The following is a 13,232-nucleotide window of genomic DNA, read 5'->3' on the forward strand; positions in this document are numbered from 1 at the left end:
TTTCTCGTCGTTTTGTTCTTCGTCCTCCCCTTGTCGTCTTCCATCTTCTTTAATAATTGATGATGACAAAGAAGGAAAGAAAGGCAGACTTTGCACTTAAGAGTTGAACAGGAAAAGGATGTCAGTGAACCCTCTCTCCTCCTCCTCCTCCTCCTCTTCTTCTTCATCTCTTCTACCTCCTCCCCCTCTTCCATCATGTCCCGTCGTCTCCCATCTCTCTCTCTCTCTCTCTCTCTCTCTCTCTCTCTCTCTCTCTCTCTCTCTCTCTCTCTCTCTCTCTCTCTCTCTCGTTTGTTTTGTCAGTCCCTTTCTCACAGCTGCTCCTCCTCGTCTTTCTTAACATCCTCCATCTCTCTCTCTCTCTCTCTCTCTCTCTCTCTCTCTCTCTCTCTCTCTCTCTCTCTCTCTCTCTCGTTTCGCATTTGATATTTTCTGTCCGTGTCTTTTTTTTTCTTTCCTTCTCTTTTGCCAATTATATAAGAAGGAGGAGGAGAAAGAAGAGGAGGAGGAGGAGGAAGAAGAGGAGGAGGAGGAGAAGAAGAAAAACAACAACAATTTTAATAGTTCTTTTATCTCGTTTATGATTCTCCCTTGTTCATAATTAGTCCTGGTTTTATTATTATTATTATTATTATTATTATTATTATTATTATTATTATTATTATTATTATTATTATTATTATTATTATTATTATCATTGTTAGTGGAGCATTTAATAAAGGTAGGTAAGTAGGTTGTAGGTAGGTAAGTCGGTAGGTAAAGTGTAGATTTTTACTTACCGAGTCAACTTTTATCATTTATATTAATTTATAGCTTTACTTTTTTTTCGTCTTCCTCGTCGACAAATTAATTGAGTAGAAAAAGAAAACAGGAACAACAAAGCGACGGACGATGCAGTATTAACGAAACTCCATTCTTCGTTTTATTCTTCGTTTTATTTTTCGTTTTACTCTTCATTTCATTTTATTTTTTTCTTCGTTTTACTCTTCGTTTTATTCTTCATTTTACTCTTCGTTTTACTCTTCGTTTTACTCTTCGTTTTATTCTTCATTTTACTCTTCGTTTTACTCTTCGTTTTATTCTTCGTTTTACTCTTCGTTTTACCCTTCGTTTTATTCTTTGTTTTACTCTTCGTTTTATCCTTCGTTTTACTCTTCGTTTTATTCTTCATTTTACTCTTCGTTTTACTCTTCATTTTATCCTTCGTTTTACTCTTCGTTTTATTCTTCGTTTTACTCTTCGTTTTATGCTTCGTTTTAACCTTCGTTTTATTCCTCGTTTTATTTTTCGTTTTATCCTTCGTTTTACCCTTCGTTTTATTCTTTGTTTTACTCTTCGTTTTATCCTTCGTTTTACTCTTCGTTTTATTCTTCGTTTTACTCTTCGTTTTATGCTTCGTTTTACTCTTCGTTTTATTCTTCGTTTTACTCTTCGTTTTACTCTTCGTTTTATTCTTCGTTTTACTCTTCGTTTTACTCTTCGTTTTACTCTTCGTTTTACTCTTCGTTTTACTCTTCGTTTTATTCTTCGTTTTACTCTTCTTTTTATTTTTTTTTCTTCGTTTTACTCTTCGTTTTACTCTCCGTTTTATGCTTCGTTTTACTCTTCGTTTTATGCTTCGTTTTACCCTTCGTTTTATTCCTCTTTTTATTCTTTCATTATTCATTCTTCGTAATATAACTCAACTAACCGGGAGAGGAATATTTGTTTCTCGTTTTTATTAAATTTCTCGGAAGTGATGTGTAAAGCATTTGTTGCTGAATAATGTAAAAGGTGTGTGTCAGTTGCGTCAAGCTTTCATTATTATTATTGTTATTATTATTATTATTATTATTATTATTATTATTATTATTATTATTATTATTGTTGTTATTTTTATTTCTCTTCCTATTATCTTTATCGGATCTCTAGTTCTTCTGCACGGTGGGGAGGGGAAGAGTAGGGGGGAAGATGGAGTGAGTGAAGGAGGAGGAGGAGGAGGTGGAAGTTTGGTTAGGTAAAGGGGGGAGGCAGGTGGGGGAGAAGTAGAGAAGAAGGAAGGTGTAGAAGAAGGAAGGAAATGTAAAGGATGATTATGATAAAGAAAGGAAGGGGAGGAAGTGACAAAGAGGGCAAAGATAGGAAAAGGAAATAATGTTAATGAAAGGGAGAAGTAGAAGGGTAAGGGAAAGGAAAGGGAAGAAGGGAGGAGGAGGAAAGGAAGGAACGATGAGCGTTTAAGGGAGGGGAAGAAGGAAGGATAAATAGAAACAAAAGTAAATAGACCAAAAGGAAGAGTAAATAAAGAATAGAAGAGGAAAGGGATGGGCGAAAGGGAGGCTTAGGAAAGAAGGAAAAGGTGAAGGAAAGGGAGGAGGATGTAAAAATAAGAGTAAAGGAAGAGAGGAAGGAGATAATGGAAGGGAAAGGAATGAATGAGAAGGAAATCTAAGAAAGGGGGAATGAAAGGAACGGGGTGAAAGTAAAGGAAGGAAAAGGAGGAAGCGAGAAGAGGAGAATAAAAGAGAAAAGGAGAAGAAAAAGTAGAGCAGGAGGAAAGGAAGAAGGGATAAGAAGGGAAGGGGAGGGGAGGGGAGTATCAGGTGTGTGTGTGTGTGTGTGTGTGTGTGTGTGTGTGTGTGTGTGTGTGTGTGTGTGTGTGTGTGTGTGTGTGTGTGTGTGTGTGACCCTGCCGTACCCAACGACCTGACACACGTTTCCCGTCTGACAAAGAGAGAGAGAGAGAGAGAGAGAGAGAGAGAGAGAGAGAGAGAGAGAGAGAGAGAAATGGACGAAGGAGGTGGAAAGGGAGGAGCAGGAAGAAGAGGTTAATGGTGAGTGTTCTGTACTGTGTGTGTGTGTGTGTGTGTGTGTGTGTGTGTGTACCCATTGCTGGCGTGAAGAGAGAGAGGGAAGGGAGGGAGCCAGCGAGCGAGTGCCTGTCAGCTAGAATAATTGGGACAGTCATGGTGGGTTAGAAATTGCTCTTTTTTTTCCCTCATTCTTTCCCTCTGTTTACCGTCTCTTAGCCACGGTTCGCAAGAGCTGACAGTTTTCTTCATCATTATCATTCTCGTTCACTGTTGTCGTTCCACCTGGCCGGCGACTCACCTGTGTTTTTGTGGCGGCGACAGGTAGAGGCTCATTACCTGGCTAAAAATGCCCAGGTGAAAGGAATAGCCGCTGTCAGGTGAGAAACAGCAAATAAGAACGGCTGTCTTTGTTTTGGTCTTTGAATAGCTGTCTCTGTGTGTGTGTGTGTGTGTGTGTGTGTGTGTGTGTGTGTGTGTGTGTGTGTGTGTGTGTTTCGTAAGCCTCTGCACAAACAGGGCTTCGTAGAGACAGAGGTGTGTGTGTGTGTGTGTGTGTGTGTGTGTTGCCTCATATACAGCCACGCTCCAGATGCGGAAAGAATGATAGCTTCGTTTTTCTTGTCATTTCGTTCGTTTTGTTTTGCAATAAATGTACTTTCAGGTCGTTGCTCCGTGTCACATGTGGCGGCGGCGGCGGCAGGGGTGTTGCATCGTCTGGCTTTTGCGTGTGTTGTACTGCGTTGTGTTGAGCCAGTAATGTTTTATTTATTTATTTATTTTTTTACGCAACCAGGTGTGACGACAGGTAAAAATGAAAAAAAAATATATAAGTAAAAGTGAAATAAAAAAGGAAGAAATGAATAAAATGAAAAAAAAAAATAATAGATGTAGGTATAAAACGAGAACGAGAAAAAATGTATATGGTTTTTTTTCGCAGCCAGGTGTGACTACAGGTAAAAATGATAAAAAAAGATATAAGTAAAAATGAATTAAAAAAGGAAGAATATAATAAAATGAAAAAAATAATAATAGATGTAGGTATAAAACGAGAACGAGATAAAATGTATATAAAAGAAAATATTTTAAGTCGCCAGTCAGTCAGCGCCTAGCGGGGATTGTTGTTTTTGTTTTTCTTTATTTAATGTCTTTGACTTGTTTCCTTTACTGTAAAAAAAAAGTCAGTGAATCAGTTTGTCCACTCAGTCAGTCAGTAAGTCAGCCAATTACCGAATCAACCTGTCACTTCGTCACTCAGTCAAATATTTCGACTCAGTTAACAGGTCAGTAACTTAGATAGGTAAACAGTCAGGTACCCCGCCAGTCAATCAGTCGAATATCTTTCAAGCAGTCATTAAGTTAGTAATTCAGTAAGTCTGAGCCACTAGTCAATCGATCATATAGTCAGTCCGTCAGTCAGTTTGTCGCGAATCGTTCAGTTAATTAGCCAGTCACTCAGTCAGTTTAGCAAGCAGCCAGTCATTTAGTCAGTCAGACAGTTTGCTTCTATAGTCTTTCAGTCGGTCAGTCAGTCAGTCCATTAGTCTTTCAATCAGTTAGTCAGTCAATCAGTCAGAAGTCCGTCAGTCAGTTTGTCACGTGTCTTTCAGTTAATTAGTCAGTCAGTCAGTTTGTCACGTGTCTTTCAGTTAATTAGTCAGTCAGTCAGTTTGTCACGTGTCTTTCAGTTAATTAGTCAGTCAGTCAGTTTGTCACGTGTCTTTCAGTTAATGAGTCAGTCAGTCAGTTAAGCAATCAGCCAGTCATTAAGAGCCGATTTCACAGTCCAACACAGTGTCTTCGTAACAGCCCGAACCAAACTATAGAATCCCATACAATCCAAAATGGTGAGGTCTTCGATGCCACACTAAATACACAAGACTTTTCCTGTGTAGTTTCGTCAAATTTGTGAACTTAAATATAAACACCAGACACTGTACAAGGAAATTTCGAAGGCACTGGTATTTGTTTGGGAGCTTACTAACCCATCATGGGGAACTGTGAAACTGGCCCTTAGTCAGTCACACATTTTGCTACTAGTCTTTCAGTCGGTCACAGTCGATCCGTCAGTCACTCGTCTTTCAGCTAGTTAGTCCGTCAATTAGTCAGTCAGCCTGTCCGCCCGCCCGCCAGTCCGCGTCACTGTCAGTCAGCAGCTGGAGCGCCAATTAATTCGTCGCGTTGGTGCCTCGTCGGCCGCCTCGATAATGAGAGCCGCGTGCTGATGGGCGTCACCGGAGGCTGCGGGGGTGCTTCAGGGGCCGCGGGGTGGGGTGCTTCAGGGGCTGCGGGGTGGGGTGCTTCAGGGTGTCGCACGGGGGCTGAATCATTGGTCTTCAGTTTCTTTGTTTTCTTTTGTCTTTTTCTTCATCCATTTTCATTCGTTGGTGTAAATATGTGGTTCTTTGCTTCAATGTTTCGCTCGCTAGTGTCTTTTTTTTGGGGGGGGGTAAATCATTGCTCATTAGTTTCTTTTTTCTCTTTTCTCTTCATTCAGTTTCATTCGCAGGTGTAAATATGTGATTGTTTGCTTAATGTTTCGCTCTGGCCCTTAAAGTTTCGCTCGCTGGTGTCTTTTTTGGGGGGCAGGGGCTAAATCATTGCTCAATAGTTTCTTGTGTTTTTTTCCTTCCTTTAGTTTCAAGGGTATGTGTAATGTTTTGATGTTCACGCCGCCGCTGTAGAATAATCGTCCCGTCCTGGCTTTCAACGGTTTCTCGAGTGTTTTATTAAGTTGAATATTTCGTGAATGCTTCGGGGTAGGTGATTTTATATTTTTTCAATTTCACATCGTATATATAAATGAATCGATGTTTTTAATGTTTCGTTGTGAGTTTTGTTTCCGTTTCACATCGCAGGAATAAATAAATATGTTTTTTTAATATTTCGTGTGTGATTTCTATTTTTATTGCACATGCAAGTATAAATTTATTGCTTTTTTCATGTTTTATCCGTGAAGCTAAATGGATCGTTCAGTCGAGTGCTTCGTCCCATAATGTTTCGTATTGTCGGTAAATGTCACTTTTTATGGAGCGTTTTGGGTCATTTTTCATCATTTCTCCAATTACATGACAAACCTTTCGTTTAATATAGTTGTAACAAGCCCCCCTCACCCCCCCCCCCTTCTCTCTCTCTCTCTCTCTCTCTCTCTCTCTCTCTCTCGATTATGAAGAGGTTGAGGAAGAGGAGTAATAGGAGGAGGTTGTTCTTCAGGAGTGGAGTGAGTGGTGGTGGTGGTGGTGGTGGCAGTGGTGGTGGTGTGGCAGGCATCTGGTGGTGGTGATAGTGGTGGTGAGGTCCCTAGGGCGTGACGTGCTGTGGCTGTGGTGTGTAACGTGTGCTGGGAAGACGCTGAAGGGGGGACTGTGTAGGGCAGCTGGTGAGGGAGACGGGCGGGGCGGGGGCAGGAAGGGGATGAGGGGAAGGAAGGGCAGGGCAGGAAGGTAGTGAGGGAGGCGCTGGTGGTGTTAATGAAGGTCGTTGTCTGGGTGTGGGGGGGGCGAGGGTCGTGATGAAGAGAGCAAGGCCGTGGCTAAGGGTAGGAATGTGTGTGTGTGTGTGTGTGTGTGTGTGTGTGTGTGTGTGTGTGTGTGTGAGAGGGGCGCTCTTGAGGTGTGGCGGTGACCCAGTGATTGTAAAAGGCGAACCAGATGGAGAACCAGGTGCAAAGATGGAATTAGAACCTTTGTTGGGTTATGAAAACACACTAACATATTATAAACCAGACAGATACAGAGATGGAATTAGAACCTTTGTTGGGTTATAAAAATACACTAACATGATAAACCAGAAACAGAGATGGAATTAGAACCTTTGTTGGGTTATAAAAATACACTAACATGATAAACCAGAAACAGAGATGGAATTAGAACCTTTGCGACAACCAGGTGAAAAGATATAATTAGAACCTTTGCTGAAGTAGAATATGGCACAGTAACATTAGACAGAGAACCAGGTAAACCAACAATTAGAACCTTTGTCGAAGCAGGATATGGCACACTAGCATCAGAGAACCAGGTGGAAAGATGGAATTAGAACCTTTGCTTAGATCATGGTAATACACTAACATCAGAAGGATAACCAGGTGAGCAGATGGATTTAGAGCACTCCCCAAAGCAGGATCTGGTACACTAACATCAGACAGAGAACCAGATGGAGGGATGGAATTCGAACCTACGCCGAAACAGGATACTTTAACATCAGACAGAGAACCAGATGGAAAGATTAAATTGGAACCTTTGCCGGAGCAGGATGGAGTACACTAATATCAGAGAGAGAGAGAGAGAGAGAGAGAGAGAGAGAGAGAGAGAGAGAGAGAGAGAGAGAGAGAGAGAGAGAGAGAGAGAGAGGATAACGTTGTGAACAGTTAATGATGGTTGATATTACTGATGATGATGATGATGAATTAGGTTGGGTGTGATGAAGTCAGATCGTTTTAGTAAAGACTGAAGAAAGAGGAAATAGCTATGATTAGAAATGTTTTAGTTGGCTCGGAAGTGTTGTTTTAGTGTTAGAGAACTGGGCAGTGCTGAGAATCGGTTATGTAAGAGAACGAAGGGAGGGGGCGGAAAAAAAGGAAGGGGGTTAAAGGGGGGAGGGGTTGAGAAGGGGAGAGAAGGAGAGTGAGAATTTATGAATAAGAAAATACATGGATGAGGTTTTGTTTTGTGAGTTTGAGGCATGAGGGGAGGAGAGATGAATGTGTGGGAGTGAGCGGTTGAAGGAAGGAAAAAAGAAGGAAGGGGGAGAGAAGAAAGAGAGTGAGAATTTATGAATAAGAAAAGACATGGATGAGGTTTTGTTTTGTGTGAGTATGAGGTATGAGGGGGAGGAGAGATGAAGGGGGGAGTGAGGAGTTGGAAGGAAGGAAATAAGAGAGAGAAAGAAGAATAAAGAAGGGGGAGAGAAGAAAGAGAGTGAGAATTTATGAATAAGAAAATACATGAATGAGGTTTTGTTTTGTGTGAGTATGAGGCATGAGGGAGAGGAGAGATGAAGGGGGGAGTGAAGGGTTGGAAGGAAGGAAAGATATAAGAAGGAGAGAATAGTGAGTGAAGATTTAGGAATAAGAGAAGAGGAGAATAGAAGAATATAGTTTAGTTTCGTGTATATGAGGTATAAGAGGGAGACGAGGGGAAGGGGAAGAGAGGAAGGAGAGGAGAGGAGAGGGGAGGGGGGTGAAGGGGTTACATATGAAGGGTGAGAGAGAGGGGAGGTGAAGACTACATTTGGGAAGCTGAGATAAAAAAAAAAATAGGAAGATGGAACAAAGATAACAACATACGACAGACAGACACAGACAGACAGACAGACAATCGAATGAGGTTATGAAATACGTGTTCGTGAGATGAGGTCGAGGTTGAGAGGTTTAGCGGCTGATTGACGGACAGACAGAAGAGAAGGGAAGGAAGGAGAAGGGGAGGGTGGTGGGAAAGGGGGGAAGATGGGTGAAGGGCATTGGGGAAGGGGAATGGGGAAGCCTTGTCACTTGGGGCATTGCCTGGGGACATGGAACCGGCGATGCGTGGAGGAGGAGGAGGAGGAGGAGGAGGTGAAAGCCGACGAGGTTATCTTACGTCACTGATTGGGCCTGAGTCTGGAGGAGGAGGAGGAAGAGGAGGAGGAGGAGGAGGAGAAGAGGTGATGGTATAGAGTTGGTAGATACTTAGAAGATAAAACAGAAGGAGACAAAGGAATATAAATGAACTGAATAAGGTAAAGAACGAGGAGGAGGAGGAGGAGAAAGAGGAGGAGGAGGATGAGGAGAAGTAGAAGGAGGAGGAGGAGGTGGAGGAGGAGGAGGAGGAGTAGCCGAAATATAAATAAGTAGGGAAAGTGGACTCCCAAGAAACGAAACGAGGTGGAAGATGAGTGGATGGAGGGAGATGGGAGGGGGGGGGGAGGTATAAGTGGAAGAAATAGGAGGAGGAGGAAGGAAGACAGTGGAGATGAAATGAGTGGAGAAGACAAAAAAAAGAGGACGAAGAGGATGAGGAGAAGTAGAAGGAGGAGGAAAGGAAGAAAGGAGGAAATAAATGTATTGAGGAGAAAAAAAGAAAAAAAAGACGGAGATGATGGAAAATGAGTAGACGAAGACAAAAAAAAAAGAGGACGAAGAGGAAGAAAAGAGTAAAATGGAGGAAGAAAGGAAGAAAGGAAGGAAATAAAAATGTATTGATGAAAGAAGAAAAAAACAAAAAAAAGGAGACGGAGATGATGGAAAATTAGTAGACGAAAACAAAAACAATGAGCAAAAACAAGACGAAGAGGAAGAAAAAGAGTAAAATGGAGAAAGAAAGAAAGGAAGGAAAATAAAAATGTATTGATGAAAGAAGAAAAAAAGAAAAAAAAGGAGACGGAGATGATGAAAAATTAGTAGACGAAAACAAAAACAATGAGCAAAAACAAGACGAAGAGGAAGAAAAAGAGTAAAATGGAGAAAGAAAGAAAGGAAGGAAGGAAAATAAAAATCCATTGATGAAAGAAAAACAAACAAAAAGAACGAACAAAAAAGATGACGAAAAAGAAGATTGATGGCATTGATGGAGGAAAAAGGGAAAGAGCAAAATGGAAAAAAGAAAGAAAAGAAGAAAGGAAGGAAAATAAACTGCATCGCTGAAAAACAACAACAAAAAAAGACGAAAAACAAGAGCAAGAAGAAAAAAGAGAAGGAAGAAAGAAAAGAACAGATGACAAAAGTGACGCACGAAAGAGCAAGCAAAGTGGAGGAAGAAAAGAAGGAAGAAAAAAAAGGGAAGGAACGAAATGAAAAACAAGTGGAGCAGGAAATAGCATTGGAGGAGGAGGAGGAGGAGGAGGAGGAGGAGGAGGAGCCGGAGGTAGTAGTGATGAAGGAAGTGCTTGGTAGTGGAGGAGGAGGAGGAGGAGGGAAGGAAACGAAGAAGCCAGTGGAGAGAAGGAGGCGGAGGCGGAGAAGAAGAAGAAGAAGAAGGTGAAGAAAGAAGAGGTGGAAATATCGAATCAAAGCCGATGGAGGAACTGAAGAAGAAGGAAATCAGAGGAGAAGGAAGTGGAGGAGGAGGAGGAGGTGGAGGTAGCGGAAGGGGCGTAAAGATCGGTAAGAAGCGCATTCATGGGCCGCTAACAAGACGCCGTTCAGTGCATCCCGGATTTGACGCATCTTGCTGAATATACTCTTTGTGACGGGGGGGGTGGGGGGGTGGGGGGTGGGAGGGGGATTGAGGAGGGAAGCGTTACGAGGGGAGAGGAGGTTTGAGGGTTTGCGGAAAGAGGAGGAGGAGGAGGGGGAGGTAGGGGTTCAGGGGAGGAAGAAGAGAAGAGGGTGAAGGAAGGAAGGAAGGAGAGGAAAGAGGAGTTAAAGGAAGTGGGGAGGGATGATGGTGTGTGGAAAGAGCGAAAGAGAAAGAGGGGAACAGAGGAAAGAGTGAAAGAGAAAGAGGGGAACAGAGGAAAGAGAAAGAGGGGAACAGAGGAATGAGTGAAAGAGAAAGAGGGGAACAGAGGAATGAGTGAAAGAGAAAGAGGGGAACAGAGGAAAGAGAAAGAGGGGAACAGAAGAAAGAGTGAAAGAGAAAGAGGGGAACAGAGGAAAGAGTGAAAGAGAAAGAGGGGAACAGAGGAAAGAGTGAAAGAGAAAGAGGGGAACAGAGGAAAGAGTGAAAGAGAAAGAGGGGAACAGAGGAATGAGTGAAAGAGAAAGAGGGGAACAGAGGAATGAGTGAAAGAGAAAGAGGGGAACAGAGGAAAGAGAAAGAGGGGAACAGAGGAAAGAGTGAAAGAGAAAGAGGGGAACAGAGGAAAGAGAAAGAGGGGAACAGAGGAAAGAGTGAAAGAGAAAGAGGGGAACAGAGGAAAGAGTGAAAGAGAAAGAGGGGAACAGAGGAAAGAGAAAGAGGGGAACAGAAGAATGAGTGAAAGAGAAAGAGGGGAACAGAGGAAAGAGTGAAAGAGAAAGAGGGGAACAGAGGAATGAGTGAAAGAGAAAGAGGGGAACAGAAGAAAGAGTGAAAGAGAAAGAGGGGAACAGAAGAATGAGTGAAAGAGAAAGAGGGGAACAGAGGAAAGAGTGAAAGAGAAAGAGGGGAACAGAAGAATGAGTGAAAGAGAAAGAGGGGAACAGAGGAAAGAGTGAAAGAGAAAGAGGGGAACAGAGGAAAGAGAAAGAGGGGAACAGAGGAAAGAGTGAAAGAGAAAGAGGGGAACAGAAGAATGAGTGAAAGAGAAAGAGGGGAACAGAGGAAAGAGTGAAAGAGAAAGAGGGGAACAGAGAAAAGAGAAAGAGGGGAACAGAGGAAAGAATGAAAGAGAAAGAGGGGAACAGAGGAAAGAGTGAAAGAGAAAGAGGGGAACAGAGAAAAGAGAAAGAGGGGAACAGAGGAAAGAGTGAAAGAGAAAGAGGGGAACAGAGGAAAGAGTGAAAGAGAAAGAGGGGAACAGAGGAAAGAGAAAGAGGGGAACAGAGGAAAGAGTGAAAGAGAAAGAGGGGAACAGAGTAAAGAGGAAAGAGAAAGAGGGAACAGAAAAGAGGAAAGAGAAAGAGGGGAACAGAAAAGAGTGAAAGAGAAAGAGGGGAACAGAGGAAAGAGGAAAGAGAAAGAGGGGAACAGAGGAAAGAGAGGGAACAGAGGAAAGAGTGAAAGAGAAAGAGGGAACAGAAGAATGAGAAAGAGAGGGGAACAGAGGAAAGAGAAAGAGGGGAACAGAGGAAAGAGTGAAAGAGAAAGAGGGGAACAGAAGAATGAGTGAAAGAGAAAGAGGGGAACAGAAGAATGAGTGAAAGAGAAAGAGGGGAACAGAGGAAAGAGTGAAAGAGAAAGAGGGGAACAGAGGAAAGAGTGAAAGAGAGAGAGGGGAACAGAAGAATGAGTGAAAGAGAAAGAGGGGAACAGAGGAAAGAGTGAAAGAGAGAGAGGGGAACAGAAGAATGAGTGAAAGAGAAAGAGGGGAACAGAAGAAAGAGTGAAAGAGAGAGAGGGGAACAGAAGAATGAGTGAAAGAGAAAGAGGGGAACAGAGGAAAGAGTGAAAGAGAAAGAGGGGAACAGAGGAAAGAGTGAAAGAGAAAGAGGGGAACAGAAGAATGAGTGAAAGAGAAAGAGGGGAACAGAGGAAAGAGTGAAAGAGAAAGAGGGGAACAGAGGAAAGAGTGAAAGAGAAAGAGGGGAACAGAGGAAAGAGTGAAAGAGAAAGAGGGGAACAGAGGAAAGAGTGAAAGAGAAAGAGGGGAAAGAGAAAGAGGGGAACAGAGGAAAGAGAAAGAGGGGAACAGAGGAAAGAGTGAAAGAGAAAGAGGGGAACAGAGGAAAGAGTGAAAGAGAAAGAGGGGAACAGAAGAATGAGTGAAAGAGAAAGAGGGGAACAGAGGAAAGAGAAAGAGGGGAACAGAGGAAAGAGTGAAAGAGAAAGAGGGGAACAGAGGAAAGAGTGAAAGAGAAAGAGGGGAACAGAGGAAAGAGTGAAAGAGAAAGAGGGGAACAGAGGAAAGAGTGAAAGAGAAAGAGGGGAACAGAGGAAAGAGGAAGAGGGGAACAGAGGAAAGAGGAAGAGGGGAACAGAGGGAGAGAACGCTTGAGGTCAGGGAAGATGAAGAAAAATAGGGGAATAAGAGGGGAGGGGAGGAGGTAAAGAATAGATGGTAGAAGAAGGGAAGGGGGAAGACTGAGGGGTTTGCAAAAATAGAGAAGGGGGGAGAGAAAGAAAAGAGGGAAGGGATGCAGAGGGGAATATGTGGAGGAAGGGAAGGGGAAGACTGAGGGGTTACTGAAAGAGAGGGAGGGAGAGAGCGCTTGGGGTCAGGAGAGAAAGAGAGAGAGAGAGAGAGAGAGGGATAAAAGAGGGGAGTGAGGAGGAATGGTTAAAGGGAGGAATGGGGTGGCTAAGAGAGGGAAAGAGAGGGAGGGAAGGGGCTATCCAAAATGGGGAGAAATAGAGGAAGATAATGAGGGGAGGGGAGTTACATGATTGGGATGGGGTTGACTGTGAAGGGGTGAAGAAGGGAAGGTGTAGATCTCCTCCTGAAATTGACCTCTTTTTGCCCCTCATTACTCTAGTCTTTGTGGGAACAGCGATTAGCAGGCTTTTTTTTTACCTTTTTTTTGTTGCCCTTGAGCTGTTTCTTTAGCTGTAAAAAAAAAGGGGGGGAAGGGGAGAAGAAGGGGAGATACTTAATGATTGGGAGATGAAATACTGGGGAGTGTGTAAGCGAGTGAGGGGGAGGAAATGGAAGAAATTGTAAGAGAGAGAGGGAGAGAGAGAGAGAGGGAGAGGGGAGAAGGGGAAGGAGAGGGGAGAAGTGACATGGTGCAAAGGAGGGAGATAAAGAAGAAAAGAAAAGAAAGAAATGAAGGGAATGTGAAGGGGAAGAGGGAGGGAGTGAAGGAAGGGGAGATGGGAAGGAGTGAGGGGAGGCTGTGCTACTCTCAGACCAGACTCACTACCATCCCTCCCCCTCCACCTCCCCCAC

At 43.0% G+C, this 13,232-nt stretch overlaps 1 protein-coding gene and 2 long non-coding RNA genes across 3 annotated transcripts in view; 2 read left to right on the forward strand and 1 right to left on the reverse strand.

The window, feature by feature from the left end:
* LOC126981523 (bone morphogenetic protein receptor type-2-like) overlaps positions 1–13,232 on the forward strand; it is a 92,174-nt gene that overhangs the window by 34,718 nt on the left and 44,224 nt on the right. The gene's annotated exons all lie outside the window — the stretch shown is intronic.
* On the reverse strand, positions 1,988–7,356 carry LOC126981524 (uncharacterized). Its single transcript, XR_007733980.1, has 2 exons — positions 6,601–7,356; positions 1,988–6,539 (listed from the first exon to the last, which is right to left on the reverse strand). It is a non-coding gene; the product is annotated as an uncharacterized LOC126981524 (long non-coding RNA).
* On the forward strand, positions 7,518–8,138 carry LOC126981526 (uncharacterized). The gene is made up of 2 exons (XR_007733982.1): positions 7,518–7,584; positions 7,741–8,138. It is a non-coding gene; the product is annotated as an uncharacterized LOC126981526 (long non-coding RNA).

The sequence above is a fragment of the Eriocheir sinensis genome, chromosome 48 (assembly GCF_024679095.1).
Source record: "Eriocheir sinensis breed Jianghai 21 chromosome 48, ASM2467909v1, whole genome shotgun sequence".
Classification (NCBI taxonomy): domain Eukaryota; kingdom Metazoa; phylum Arthropoda; class Malacostraca; order Decapoda; family Varunidae; genus Eriocheir; species Eriocheir sinensis.